General features: G+C 45.7%; 1 protein-coding gene across 1 annotated transcript in view; it reads left to right on the top strand.

The window, feature by feature from the left end:
* Nucleotides 1-14,884, top strand: part of ARMC9 (armadillo repeat containing 9) — a 152,975-nt gene that overhangs the window by 108,003 nt on the left and 30,088 nt on the right. The window lies entirely within an intron of this gene.

Here is a 14,884-nt window from a genome sequence, read left to right as displayed (position 1 = left end):
TTTGTTTAATAGTCATTTGCATTTAATGTAATCATGGATTTACTTGGGTTTAATTCTGCTATTTGCTGTTTTTTGTGTATGTTCTCTTCTTATTCCTCTGTTCTCGCCTTCTTCACTTGGGTTGCCTTTGGTATTCAATGGGTATTTTTTGGCATACCATTTTCATGACCCTTAGCTTTTTAGCTGTATTTGCCTTTTTCCTTTTAAGTTGGCTCTAGGGATTACTATATGCGTGTTTTACTTAACGCAATCTACTTCTGGTCAATACTTCTGTCTGTTTCTGGTAAAATAGGAGAACTTTGCACCAGTATGGCTCCATTTCTGTTCCTCTTTTGTGCTCTGTTGCCATATATACTATGTCTATATTTACTATCAACCCAGTGTTGTAACTCTTTGCTTTAAATAGTCACACATCTTTTAAAGAAATTCGGGGAAAGAATCTATCTGTATCTCCACCCACATGTTTACCATTTCCAGAGCTCTTCACTCCTTCCGGTGTGAAGTTACCATCTGACGTCAGTTCCCTTTCACCTACAGCTCTATCTTTTTAGCATTTCTGGTAGTTCAAGTCTGTTAACAAATTCTTCAGCCATTATTTATTTATTCACATATTCTTTCTGCCACTTTCTCTCCTCTCCTCCAAGAAATCCAACAACACATATTTTGGCATTCTTGATATTATCTGACAGATCCCTGAGACTTTCTTCATTTTTCTTCAGAGTTTTTTTTTTTCTTTTTTTCTCTCTCTTCTTTGAGCCAGCTGTTTCCGTTGCCCCATCTTACAGTTAAGTGACTCTTATGTCTGATGTGGAGCCCACCCACTGCATTTTTCATTTCCGTTATTACGCTTTTCAGTTCTGGAATTCCATTTGGTTCCTTTTTATAGTGTCCATTTGGCGCTCAAGATTTCCTGGGGTTTTTGAACTCATTTTTAGCATATTTGCCTTTAGCTCCTGAGCATGTTTTTCTTTAATTCTTTAAACATTTTTCTGATCGCTGCTTTGGAGTCTTTGTCTGTGAAGTCCAACACCTGAGCCTCCTCACAGTTCGCTCTGTTGACGGCTTTGTTTTTCCCGAGTACTGGCCAGGCTTTTCTCTTTCTTCACCGTGCCTAGTAATGCCTTTGGTTGAAAACTAGGCCTTGTAGATAGTATGTTGTGGTGACTCTGGCTTATGTTTTGTTCTCCTGGTGACTCTCCTTATGTTTTGTTCTCCTGAGTGGTGGTGTTTTGTCGGCTTTAGCAAACAGCTAAGAGGCCTGGTCTCTAACAGGCAGTCTCGCTCCCCCATGCTATGCAGCCAGTGGCGGCCCTGCTCACTGTTCCCCACCCGAGAGCCCCCTGCTTCCCAACTTTGTCGGCCAGCCAGTCAGCGATATGGGCAAAGATTATGTTTACATACCTCAAGTCAGGCAGAATTTCCATCTGCTGCCACTTGAGCCATGTGTAGGTTGAGGGATACATTTAAATGAGCAGAAAATGTGCAAGTCCACCCCACCCCGAGATTTTCATTTTCTCTGGGCCCCTTGGGGTTTTCTGCTTGTGTCTACGGTTTAGCAGTCAGTCAGGGATGCATGGAGGTTTTATTATCTCAGTCTTTCTATGGCTCTCTTGCTTCTGGCTGCTCTGCTTGCTACCAGGTCACCCCTTCAGCTGGTAAAGCTGTGGGTTTTCACTGCTCGAAATAGACGGGAACTCCCCCCGGGCAAGTGGACCATAAATTCGCCATCCTTGCCCAGCTGCCAGAGTGCTTGTCTGACAAGCAAACACTTCTCAAGTTGCTGACTGCCATCGGTCATTTTCCAGTGTTCTGAAATGATTGTTCTTAATAAGTGTGTCACATTTTGTACTCAATTTTGGTAGAGGGGAATTGCCTGAACGACACATGTTCCTCTGACCAGACATCACCAGGCACTGTTCTAGGCCCTTGGGATAGAGCAGTAAGTAAAATAGATACTCTGTCAGGAGAAATCAGACCTTAAGAGAACAAGCAGCTGGAACTATAATATGTCAGATGATAATAAGTGCCTTGAGTGCCTCTCACTCGAGTGAGAAGAACACTCAAGTGAGAATGTCATGGGGTGAGCCCCATGACATTGGGGACAGCAGACATCCAGGCCCTGAGGTAGAAGCATATTCAGGTATTCTAGGAACAAGGAGAAATGTGGAGGGGAGAGGATAGGGACCAGAGAAGAGAGCAATGGTCAGATTACCTGGGGCCTTGAGAAGAACATGAGCTTTTATTCTAAGAGAGAAAGGAAGCTGTTAGGGATTTTATGAGAAGTGACATCTTCTTTCCTTTTGCCTTGAATGCAAGCGCTGCTTCCCAGTGAGATCTAGAACAGCCAAGTGAACTCAATCAGTCACTGATGGGGCTTGACATTCCTATACTTGAACTAAGCTCTGACACGCCCAGACCAGGTGGCCCTCAGACCTCATGAATTCTGGGCTGAGGAGGCATTGAGGCTTTAAAAAAATCATCCACCTTAGAACCAGGGACCCTTGTTGGAGTCCTGACTCTGCCACGGACAAGAGTCATTTTCTCCAACCAGGCCAGTTGCTAACTGCCCCTAGCGAGAGTAGTGCTCAAGCCAGTGTCTCACTCGTGATACACATTCAGGACTTGCATCTAAGCCGCACGTGGACACTAGCAGACCATGAGGCCAGCAAAGTGCACACACACTCTTCAAACTGCTAAGTGATCTGTGATCCTTCCTTGCCGCTCATACTTTGTCCTCATCTTCCAGAAACTGGAGCTCATCGTTCTGAAAGTCACTTTCATCTTCCCATTCATTTCCTTGTCTGCTGCACACCCACACTTGAGGCTCATGTCTGTGCCCTGCTGACGGCCCAGGCCCTTCCCTTCCAGCCTTTCCAGCATGTGGCCACCAGACCGCCTTCCCACAGCAGGGCTTAGGGGCATGCAGGGACATGAGCTCTTCATTTCAAATTGGGGAACGTTTTAATCTTTCCAGAAAGTACAGAAAATAATATAACAGACAGCTGTGGCTCTGTCCCTTCAGCCTCCGGCCCTCCCTTCCTCCCTAGCATCAACCACTGTCCCGAAGCTGGTGTATAAAATTTCAGGGAAGATGCTATACTTTTATAATATTGTTATGTTTCCATAAAGCAAATGCACTGTTGTTATAAAACTTTTAATTTTACTTAAATGGCATGGTGCTCCGTGAATCATTTACCAACTTGCTTTCTCCATTTCACATTATGTGTTAAGACTTATATGTGCCATCCGAGCTCATTTGTTTGACTGCTGTACGGCCTGGATCTGTTCTCTCCTGAGGGATAGCAAGTCATCCCTGCGTTTTCCACGGTGCAGAGAGGAGCTTCTTCACACACGTAAATGCTTCTCTTGAGTGCACACCTGGACCTGGGCTTGTTGCATTGCAGGTGTACGAGCTCCTGTTCTGCTGCTGTCCTGGGTGGCTGAGCCCATTCATACTTTCCCTTTAAAAAAAAAAAAATTTCTGTGCCCCCCAGCACCTAGCAAAATTAACTGGCTAATGGTGGCATTCAAAGCCCCACTCAGACCCCAATCTACCTTTATCTCTTTTTTTAAGATTTTATTTATTTATCTATGAGAGAGAGAGAGATTGAGCATGAGTAGGGGACGGGGCGGAGGGAGAGAGAATCTGAAACGGACTCTGCGCTGTGCGCAGAGCCTGACCCTGGGCTTGATTTGATAATGGCCAGATGACGACCTGAACAGAAACCAAGGGTCAGACGCCCATTTGACTGAGCCTCCCTACCTTTATCTTATCTTTCAGATGACTAGATTTATTTCTCCATCTCTAAAAAGAAGGATAAATAATCATTACGGAACCACTGTGAGATTAAGGAGTTCATCTGTGGTGCATAATGGGCACACACAAAAATTACAGTTTCCTTTTCTTCTTTTCTGTCCGGTTAGTATCCACTTGCTCCTCCTTCTGGAGCAGTGCAGTGTAAGTCTTATCGAGAAGAGCTAGAGTGGGCAGGGGCAGGGGGAGGCAGGGGCAGGAGCAGTGTGGGGGCAAAGTCAAGGCTAGGATGCTCTCTTACCTCCATAGGTGTCTCCTTAGCAGGTCAGTTTACTGTTGAGCTCACTGGAGTCTTGTGTCAGATTCTTGTCTTGTGTCCTGTGTGCTGCCCATATCCTCATTCCAAGTCCAAGGTGACAGGGAACAGGTGGGGCCAAGCACAGAAGCTCTCTGTACTCCCCCAGAGAGTCTGAGAAATGACAGACCCTTTGGCGACTGTTGGACAGTGATTGGCTGAATCTAACTACCAAGAAAGTGGTTCAGGAATCAGACTGCCTGGGTTTGGGTCCTGCCCCCACACTTGCCAGCTGTGTGTGGGCTTGTGCAAATGGGTTAACCTCTCTAGGCCTCAGTGTCCTCATCTAGAAAGTAGGAATATAAATACCGATTTCATCAGGTGGTTGCCAGGATCGAATGACATAATCCCAGTAAAATGCTATTGCGGATTCAATGCTTGTAAGCTGGTTTTAACGTTGTAATGCAGAGCCAGGCTAGATCGGAGCAATCCAGAGTCTCCTAGAGTAGAGATTCCTCCCATGTTGCCTTGCTGGAGCTGGAACTAGGGCCAGTGAGCGGGTGGCCAGGGTCGTGCTGGGGGTGGGGCATGTAGAAAGCAAGAGGAAGAGAAGGTGGTCTCCCTCGTTGGGTGAAGAAAGGGAAGGAGGCTGTTGGCTGTGCAGACTTTTAGTAACAGCGGGCCCATGACAGTTTTCCTGGAAAACCGAGTGAATTCAGTCAGATTCCTGCCTTCCATCCCCACCCCATCCTGCGGACTTGAGAAATACAAGAGGCTTACTTTTCAGATCTCCTTCATCTAGACTCAATGAGGTCTTTGAGGTTCATCTAGAAGTCCAGAACATACATGGTTTATAGAATAAGAGTTTTCCCTTGACGTTCTTGCTGGCACATAAGAAAATACCCTCATTATGTCAGGGGCATTCTCAGGTGATGGTTTCTTGTTAGCTGTGTGAGGGGCACACCCAGGCTTGGTCCCGGGGTCTGGTGTTCCCCTTAGCCCCCATCTCCTGAGCACACTCACAGGACCTCTGTTTAGGAGGAACTACCATTCAGGTTACACGAGTCCTCTTGTCTGCATAAGATGTGGTCTCTGGACCTGGCTCTGCTGTTGGCTACTGTCTTTGACTTCTGGTCCCATGAAGCCTCCCAGTCTCTTCCAATGCTGCGTGTTCCGCATTGCAGTAAGCTTGCTTTTGACAACCGTGCCACCTTCTCCATACATTTTCACTTAAGACTTCAGAAAAAGTTTAAGCAAGCAGACCGAGCAGCTAAAGCAATGAATTACAAGAATCAGGGAAGGGGCACCTGGGTGGCTCAGTCAGTTAAGCATCTGCCTTCGGCTCAGGTCATGCATGATCCCAGGGTCCTGGGACCGAGCCCCACATCGGGCTCCCTGCTCAGCCTGCTTCTCCCTCTCTGCTGCTTCCCCCGCCTGCTTGTGCTCACTCTCTCACGGTGTGTTAAATAAATAAATAAAATCTTTTAAAAAAAATAAAAATGAAAAGAATCAGGAAAGTAAAGGGTGTGGGGTTTTTGCTGGTTACTATCATGTAGTCAGTTTTGAACTGGGCTGGTGGTCAGACCAGCTGTCATTACCCCGGGATGCCTTCTGTGAATGAGGAAGTTGCAGTCTAGAACAGCTTCTCGGCATCACCATGAGTCCTCCAGGGTCCAGGACCCGCCTGCCCCCGTGCTCCTGGGCACACGCTCAGAGCTGCGGACGTGGGAAGGATCCATGCCATGGGGAAATCTGTTGGTTATACTCCCTGCCCGCTCACCTCGGTCCACCCTTTCTCTCCCATGTGGAGTGTTTTTCCCTTATTTTTACAAAGAGTGATTGACAATTCAGTTTCTGAGAAAGTGTCTCAAATTTAAACGGCTGGTAGAAGTCTTAGAATTGTTTCGAAGTGGAGAAAACACTCGATACTTTCACTTGTCGTATGTAAAACGACTTGAATACATTCTGCTCCCGGCGTTTTATCTGGAAGAATCTGAGTTTTCAAATGCATTTAGTGGTCAACCTTCGTTTTGTTTTCAGGCCAACTGCTTAGAATCTGGTTTGTCTGGAGTATTATGTATCTAAAGTCTCCGGTTAAGAATCTTGTCGTGTCATAAGATCACCAAGCTGCTGCAGGGAAGCTTCGTATTAGAACATCTAAATTCGTCTCAGCTCAAGTGCCTTTTTTACAAGGCATTCTTAATTTCTGGAAGTAATCACTTATCACCAAGCTGTACCTTCAGTAATCTGATACACTCTGCTTGAGTACATAAAGACCAGTAATTTTAGTAAAATTCCTCCCAACAATGGTATTTAAAACCCACCCTTAGGAGGGGAGGCGTTTCTTCTTGAACCATTTCCTTATCCGTCACACCTCCTTGCTTCACAGAGATTTCAAAATATGTTTCGTTTGGAATTCATAAGCAGCTGGGGAAAGTTAAGGTGGCTGGTGCTATTTTCACACAGTACCTTCTGGTCCCAGGGGCCACCGCGCTCGGCCACTTGCCCTTGAGCGTGGTGAGGAAAATTCTTCCCAGCTAAACCAGGGGGAGGATGTTGGAAAGTAGTCGCGTCTCTCCCAGGTGGACGGCATAAACTCTGATTTTCAATAAATGTCTCCTAGGTTCGTCCATTTCAGAAAGTTCTACATCCTCAGTGGTTTTAATCCATTTGGCAGTAGCTATCAAAGCGGAGCAAGTGCCCCGCTATCAGCAAGCATCATTTCTGGTAGGCTCTCTGCTTACATTTCCCACCGCATCTAGTGCTTTCCTCTGCCTTCCCAATCCTCCCTCTGCACAGAGTTTCCCAAGTGCTGCTGGAAGCAGATTGAATAGTATTGAATTAAGCCCTTGCTTCTCTTTGTTACATTGCATTTTCCAACTCAACTCGTGCAGCTCATTTTACTTTTAGCTCTTTACTTTTCAGAAGTCCTAACATGCCTCCATTTCCCTTCCACTGATACCAGTGTCTCTTAGGAAAACCAGGGCTGTGACTTGTCTAGGTCTATACAGTATATGGCTTTTCAAAATCAGAGAGCTTAAGCAATGTCCTCAGGCAGGAAGTCAGGATTTTCAAGGCGGCAGCAAGATGATCTCATCCTGCTGGCTGGAGAAACTGAGACACGCCAAGACCCCTGTCATTCCGAATGACACCCTCAGTACAAAACTTTCCTAACCAAGCACTGTCAATTGAATAATGATTTTCACATCCATTTTTCTGCTTTCACACATTCTGCACTAACATCGTATTCCTGCAAGAACCGAGTATCGTCCACGTGCTGCCCATAAGCAGCTGTGGCAAAGGAAGCCAATTCTCCAGGGGGTCAGCAGATGGGCCATGGTGCCCTGGTGCTTTCTCTGGCCCCACATTCCCAGGAACCCCTGCGATTCGAGTTCCCTTTCATTAGCAGTTGTCTATATTAGAGACCAAATGCAGAAAATGTCCTATGTTTTTGGAGGTTAGGGAGGGCCTATCGATTATCAATAAATTTAACTATCAAGTAGTTGTAATTTAAAAAGAAAGAGAGAAAAAGAAAGAAAGCTCTAACTTGTTTTAACTAAAAAAGAATATTGAATAAATATTTCAGTGAATCTCTTCCTAGTTTTGCAACGAGTTAATAAATCAGGCTTTAACTTGGGTGAGAAGTACTCGCTAGTGAATGCATAGTGTCTTCCATACGTGCTTGTTGTCCAGGGTAAGGAACGAACTCTGGCGGGCATTGGCTGAGGTGAGCCGGACCGATTATTTTTTCATCGAAATGGAATGTGGACATTTGTTTAGTTTTTTATGCTCCTGGCAGGGAAGTGATGTATCACCAGTCCCTCCGTGAAACTGTGATTCATATGCCCATTTCCTGCCCGTGCCTCCAAGGCCTCGGCCCCTGGAAAGGGGTTGAAATACTACCCCTGCCACCCAGAGCTCCCTGCCACTCACTCTGACCACAGAGCCTGCCGCTTTTGTTCACAAAGAGCAGTCGTTTTCCTAAAATAATCCCATAATACACACACTATTTGATCACTGAGATGTTGGCATTTTAATGAACTAAATGCTAAGCCACAGCCACACCATAGCTCGTACTTAGCTGTCCCGGGGCTGACCCCAAGCAGGGCCTCTCAGCGTTACTGGGAAGGAGCCCCGAGTGAAATTTCAGGATGGCGGCTGCACGGGTCCTTGGCCGAGCAGCAGGCTCAGGGAAGCAGGGGGAGGAGAAGGCAGCAGCCAAGTCAGGATGGGGGGTTTGAGTGCCCATGAACCTGGTGATCTAGCAGGACAAGAGCAGATTCTGTTTGGGATTCGACAGGACCGGAAGGAGAGGGATGAGACCAAGGGTTCCAGAAAGCCGCTGCGGCCCTGCTCTTTGCTCTCTGCACTGTTAAGCTCCATCTCAGCCCGGTGTGGGGGCCCTTGGGCCTCAGGAGACCCAGTCCGATCAGCTGCGGCCTCTTCAGACACAGTCTTCTCCACGGGTCCCAAGTGGCCGAGTCAGAAAGATCTGGGCAGAAAAGCGCTGCCCTCGGCTTTAAGTCTAGACTCCTGGCCTCCAGGCCAGCCTGTCACTGTGGACTGGTCACTTCTCTCAGGCTCGGTCTCCGGGTGAGACAGAACAGGTGGAGTAAAGGAATCTCCACGGAGCCATTGGGAGGGCTAAGATGCAGAGAACCACAGAAATCAGTGTGAGGGGGGTTCCTCGGTGGGCCTGTGGTCAGAGCACTGTGTGCTGGTCTGGGGCCTGCCTCTTAGTCTCCTTTGGGGACCACCTAGAATAACCCACACCCCCTTTTCCTGAGACAGCCCATGCTGGGTGATACTGTGGCAGACAGCATTATCCCTCTGTGTGCTAAAGAGAGCTTGGGGACACAACCTGTTCTCCTGCAACAGCCCTGCCCAGAGGCAGGCCCCACAGGAATGTGAGCCTTCAGGTCCCTTGGAAACAGACTCAGGTAAATCAAATTCACAAACGACTGGGGCATCCAGAATGACGAGAAGTTAGTTTGAAAACAGGGACAGGGTACACGTGTTTGCAGAATAGAGCTTTCTCTTCCTGTTGGCAAGTTTAGAGGAGCCAAATTACAGGTTGTCGAGTGGGCAAGGAAATCAGGGGAAAGATTGGTCAGATGAGCTCAGGGACCCTTGGCACCAGGCCTGGGACACCCTTACACCCTGAGGGCGGGACCAGCACTTTCCCCCCTGCTTCCTCAGGGCCCCATCCTCCCTCTTTCTCACTTCCATAGCCAGCCAGCTCCCCTCATAGACACACTCTTGACCTAGTTAGTACCTATCAGGGGAAGGGCTGGACTGTTTGTATCGATCTTTATATTTAACCTCAAAGGACAGCGTCCTCTCTGAAGTGTGGCAGAGAGTGGGAAAGAGGACTGCAGGTCCCCCTGTCACCCTGTTCCATTCAGGGCTAACATCTTGCAAAGCCATAGTATAATATCACAGGCAGAACACGAACACTGAGACATTCAGGGTCCAGAGGATTTCCCTGACCACCAGCATCCCTTTTATGGCCACACCCACTTCCCTCCCACCCCCATTTCCTCCGTAACCCCCAGCAACCACTAAATCTGGTCTCCAGTTCCACAGTTCTGTCATTTCGAGAATGTTGTGTAAATGGAATCCTACAGGTTATAACCATGAGGAATGGCTTGTTTCCCAAGACACAAGTCACCGGAGATGCCTCCAGGTTTGTGTGTGTGTGGAGCTCCTGGAATGGAGGTACCGCGGTTCGTTTAATCTCTCGTTCCCTGTTTTGAGTCATTACAAGGAAAACCGCTGTCAACATTCACGTACAGATTTTTATATGACGATCAGTTTCCCTTTCTCTGGGCTAGATGCCCAAGAGTGTAACTGCTGGGTGGTAGGTAGGTGCAGGTTTAGCTTTTGAAGAAACTGCCAAACTGTTTTCCAGAGTGGCTGGACCAGTTTTGTGTGCCCACCGGTGACACAGGAGTGATCAGTTTCTCCATCAGCTGATCCAGCTGATCCCCATCAGCGTTTCTTCTGTTAGCCTTTCTGACAGACGCAGAGTGATCTTGGTGTGGCTCGAATGTACATTCCCCAATGCCTGATGGTGTAGAACATCTGTACGTGCTTATTGGCCACCCATAGCTCCTCTTTAGTCCCTTCAGGTCTTTTGCCCATTTTCTAATTGGATTATTTGGACTTTTTAATGTTGAGTTTTGAGAACAGTTTTGTATGTCCTATATATTTAGTTACTAGTCCTTTGTCAGAAATCTGGTTTCCAGATATTTTCTCCCAGTCTCTAGCTTTTTGTCCTCATCACAGGGTCTTTCAGCAGAAGATTTTAAAATTTCAGTAAAATCCGATTTATCTAATTTTTCCTTTTATGGAGTGTGCTTTTGGTGTCAAGTAGAAGAACTCTTTGCTTCCCCATGGATCCTGAAGATTTTCTCCTATTTTTTCTAACAATTGGATACTATTACATGTAAGTCCATGATCCATTTTGAATTAGTTTTGAGATAAGCCAGGAGAATGAGATGGAGGTCCATTTTTCTTTTCCTGTGCATGTCCACTTGCTCTAGCGCCGTTTACCAAAAAGGCAGTCCTTCCTTCATTGAATTGCTTTTGCACCTTTGTCAAAAATCAGTTGGACCGGGACGCCTGGGTGGCTCAGTTGGTTAAGCCGCTGCCTTCGGCTCAGGTCATGATCCCAGGGTCCTGGGATCAAGTCCCACATCGGGCTCCTTGCTCGGCGGGGAGCCTGCTTCTCTCGCTGCCTCTGCCTGCCTCTCTGCCTGCTTGTGTGTACTCTCTCTCTGACAAATAAATAAAATCTTTAAAAAAAAAAAAAAATCAGTTGGACAGGAGCGCCTGGGTGGCTCAGTGGTTTAAGCCTCTGCCTTCAGCTCGAGTCATGATCTCAGGGTCCTGGGATCGAGCCCCACGTTGGGCTTTCTGCTTAGCAGGGAGCCTGCTTCCCACACCCCTCTCTCTGCCTGCCTCTCTGCCTACTTGTGATCTCTGTCTGTCAAATAAATAAAATCTTTTTTTATTTTTATTTTTTTTAAAGATTTTTTTTATTTATTTGACAGAGATCACAGGTAGGCAGAGAGGCAGACAGAGAGAGAGGAAGGGAAGCAGGCTCCCTGCTGAGCAGACAGCCCGATGAGGGGCTCCATCCCAGGACCCCGGGACCATGACCTGAGCCGAAGGCAGAGGCTTTAACCCACTGAGCCACCCAGGCGCCCCTAAAATCTTTTTTTTTTAATCAGTTGGACATACTCGTGTATGCGTGTTTTGAGGTTCTCTATTCAGTTCCGTTGATCTATATGTCTATTCCTCTGCCAACCCCACTTAGTCTTTAAGCCTGTAGCTATATAGTGAGTCTTGAAATCTGGTATACTGATTCTTCCCACCGGACTCTTTTTCAAACTTTTCTTAGCTATTCTAGTCCCCTTGCCCTTTCCACATAAATATTAGGATAATCTTGTATATATCTACAGAAAAATCTTTCTGGCATTTTGATAGAAATTACATTAAATTCATATATCACTTTTGAACAGAACTGATGTCTTAACTCTGTTGAGTCTTCCAATTCATGAGCAAGGTATGTCTTTTCATTTATTTAGATCTTCAGTTTCTTAATTCTTTAGTGTTTTATAGTTCTCAGCATACGAGTCCTATACACGTTTTGCCAGATTGATACCTAAGTATTTTTTTATTTTTATTTTTGTGAACAATTGTAAATGGTGTATTTTCATTTCAGTGTCTTAAGCTCATCACTAGTACATAGAAATTGATTTTTGTATGTTTATCTTGTATCCTGTGACCTTGCTGAACTCACTTAGTTTTAGGATTTTCGAGGGGTAGAGTTCTTGGGATTTCTACATGATTTCTACATAGACAATCATGGCATCTGCAAATAGAGACAGTTCTGTTTCTTCCTCTCTGATCTCTATGCTCTTTATTCCCTTTTTTTCTTTTTCTTGCTTTATTGCTCCATCTAGAACTTCTAGCACTGTGTTGAAAAGAATGGTGAAAGCAGGAATCCTTGCCTTGTTCCCAGTCATGGGGGGGGAAGCCTCCAGTCTTTCATCATTAAGTGTTATATTAGCTCTAGGCTCTTTATCAAGTATCCCTCTGTTCCTATTTTTGTCATGAATGTTGCCGAACTTTTTATATGATCCATTTATATGATCACCCACTTATATGATCCATTTATATATCATGTGATTTTTCTTCTTCACCAACCTGTTAACCTTTGGATTATAATATTTAAATTTTAGATATTGAACCAAACTTGCATCAATGGAGCAAACCCCACTTGTTAATGGCATATAATTCATTTAACATATTGATCTGTTGCTCTATTCTGTTTGCTAAGGTTTTGTTAAAGATTTTTCCCCCTTTTAACTTGATTATTAAGGATTTTTGCATCTTTATTCATGAAGGACATTTGTCTGTATTTTTCTTTTTATGGTACTGTCTTTGTCTGGTTTGGGTAACATAAAAGCTTTATAAAATGAATTAAGAAGTATTCCTTCCTATTTTGCTTTCTTGAAGACATACAGACTTGGTGTTACTTTTTTAAAAGCTCAGTAGAAGTCTCAAAGGGACACCATGTGGGCCTAGAGATTTCTTTTCAGGGAATTTTTAAATTATGAAGCAATTTCCTTCATAGTCATACTTTTAAGGTTACTTGAATAGTCCTATATCACAATTTCATATTGAGAGGCTTGTGATAATTTGTGTGTTTTTTTGTTTTTTTGGGTTTTTTAAAAGATTTTATTTATTTATTTGACAGACAGAGATCACAAGTAGGCAGAGAGGCAGGCGGGTTGTGGGGGATAGGCAGGCTTCCCCGCTGAGCAGAGAGCCCGATGCGGGACTTGATCCCAGGACCCTGGGATCATGACCTGAGCCAAAGGCAGAGGATTTAACCCACTGAGCCACCCAAGGCACCCCGATAATTTGTGTTTTTATCGAAGTTGTCAAACCTATGTGTGTGTAGTTATTCATAGTAATCCCTTACTCTTTTGATATCTACAGGATCTGTAGTGATATCTTCTGTTTCATTCCTGACATTGGCAATTTGTGTCTTCTACTTTTTTCTTTGTTGGTCTTGCTTGCGACTTGGCATTTTTATTAATCTTTTTCAAAGAATCAGCTTTTTGTTTGACTGATTTTCTCTACAGTCTTTCTGCTTTCCTTTTCATTGATATCTGCTCTTCTCTTTATTGTTTCCTTCCTTTTGCTTGCTTTGAGTTTATTTTGTTCTTTTTCTGTGTTCTGGAGACCTATTTTTTCATTTGTTTCAAGAATGTCTGTAATTGCTCACTATAGCCCTTTTGTGATGACCGCTTTAAAATCTGTGTCAGATAATTCTGGCAACTCTGTTATCTTGATCTTGGCATCTACTGATTGTCTCTTTCTGTTCAGTTTGAGAGCTCCCTGGTTCCTGGTATGATGAGTGATTTTTTATTTAAACCCAGATATTTTGAGTATTTTAAGACTTTTGATCTAGGGGCACCTGGGTGGCTCAGTCGGTTAAGTGTCTGCCTTCAGCTCAGGTCATGATCTCAGGGTCCTCAGATCCTGCTCCCTGCTTGGGCTCCCTGCTCCCTCTCTGCTTCTCCCTCTGCCTTCTGCTCCCCCTGCTTGTACTCACACTCCCTCACTCTCTTTATCTCTGGCAGATAAATAAAATCTTTTTAAAAAGGAGACTTTTGATCTAATTGAAAGCTTTTGTTTAAGCTGGCTGCTTCTGACATAGCTCTAGCAGGGGGAGCAGGGCCTCCTCATTACTGCCAGGTGTGAGTAGAGGTCCAGGATTTCCACTCAGCCTCCATTGACACGCCTTGGTGGTGGGGGATGGGAGGAGACTCCTCGTTACCGCAGGGCAAGGATGGGAGTTCTTGATGCCTTCTAGGCCTCCTTAGTATCTCCCTAACCAGAACAGGTAGGAGCACCTCATTAGTATGGCCCACATTGTCACGCCTGACACCATAGGGACATGGTGGGCAGTGGTGAAGGCCTTGAATCTCCACCTGGCCTCCTCTGACCCCACCAGAGCATGGAGAGGAGGACATCTTATTACTGCTAGTGGAAGGCTAGGCTCTCCACGTGGTCTCCACTCTCACCTGGGGATGGGGGACCTCATTACTGCCCAGCAGGGATGTAAGTCCCCCTTCCTACTTGCTCTTCTCTCATATCACCCCAGCTGAGGGTGTGGGGGTGCCTGATGACAGCCTAGTGAGGGGAGAAGTCTGGGCTCCCTGAGGCCCTTGCTGGTATGGTCGGGATGGCACCACGATATTTTCTGTGGAGTCAGATTATTTTCTAAAACTTCTGTCTTGCTGGGCTGTCCCTTTCCTGGTCCTTTGGCTAGAGAGAGTGGGCTTTGTGGGGGAATGTTTCTGTCTTCACCATTCACGTAGTTGTGTTGCTGGCTTCTTTGTCTCCTAGTGTGGAACCTATAAGGAACAAAGGAAACCCAGGGAACTCAGCACCTTTCATTCCTTGAGTCTTCAGCCACCTAGCCAGTCTGCCACCTTCTCGCCTTCTATCAGGATCCCTTCCGTTTATTTGTATCCATAATGCCCAGTGTTTGGGTTGTGTTTAGAGGAAGGAATAGGGAAAAGTCTACCCACTCCATCTTCCCAAAAGCAAAACAGCTCTTCTCTTTTTGATGAATCTTTTTACTTATTGACCATAAACTACTAGAGAAGAACAAGTTTTGTGTGGCCTGTAAGGCCTGTGCGTGTGAAGGCACGTAGTAGTTATTGGTAGGCTGACTTGGCTGTTCATATGGTACCTGGACCTCACAGAGGGCAATTCTGAGAACTGTGACTAGGAGAGACTGCTGCGTGTCT

Source organism: Martes martes (assembly GCF_963455335.1).
Source record: "Martes martes genome assembly, chromosome: 3".
NCBI lineage: Eukaryota > Metazoa > Chordata > Mammalia > Carnivora > Mustelidae > Martes > Martes martes.
The sequence above is the reverse complement of the archived record's forward strand: the minus strand, read 5'-3'. Positions and strand labels throughout refer to the sequence as shown.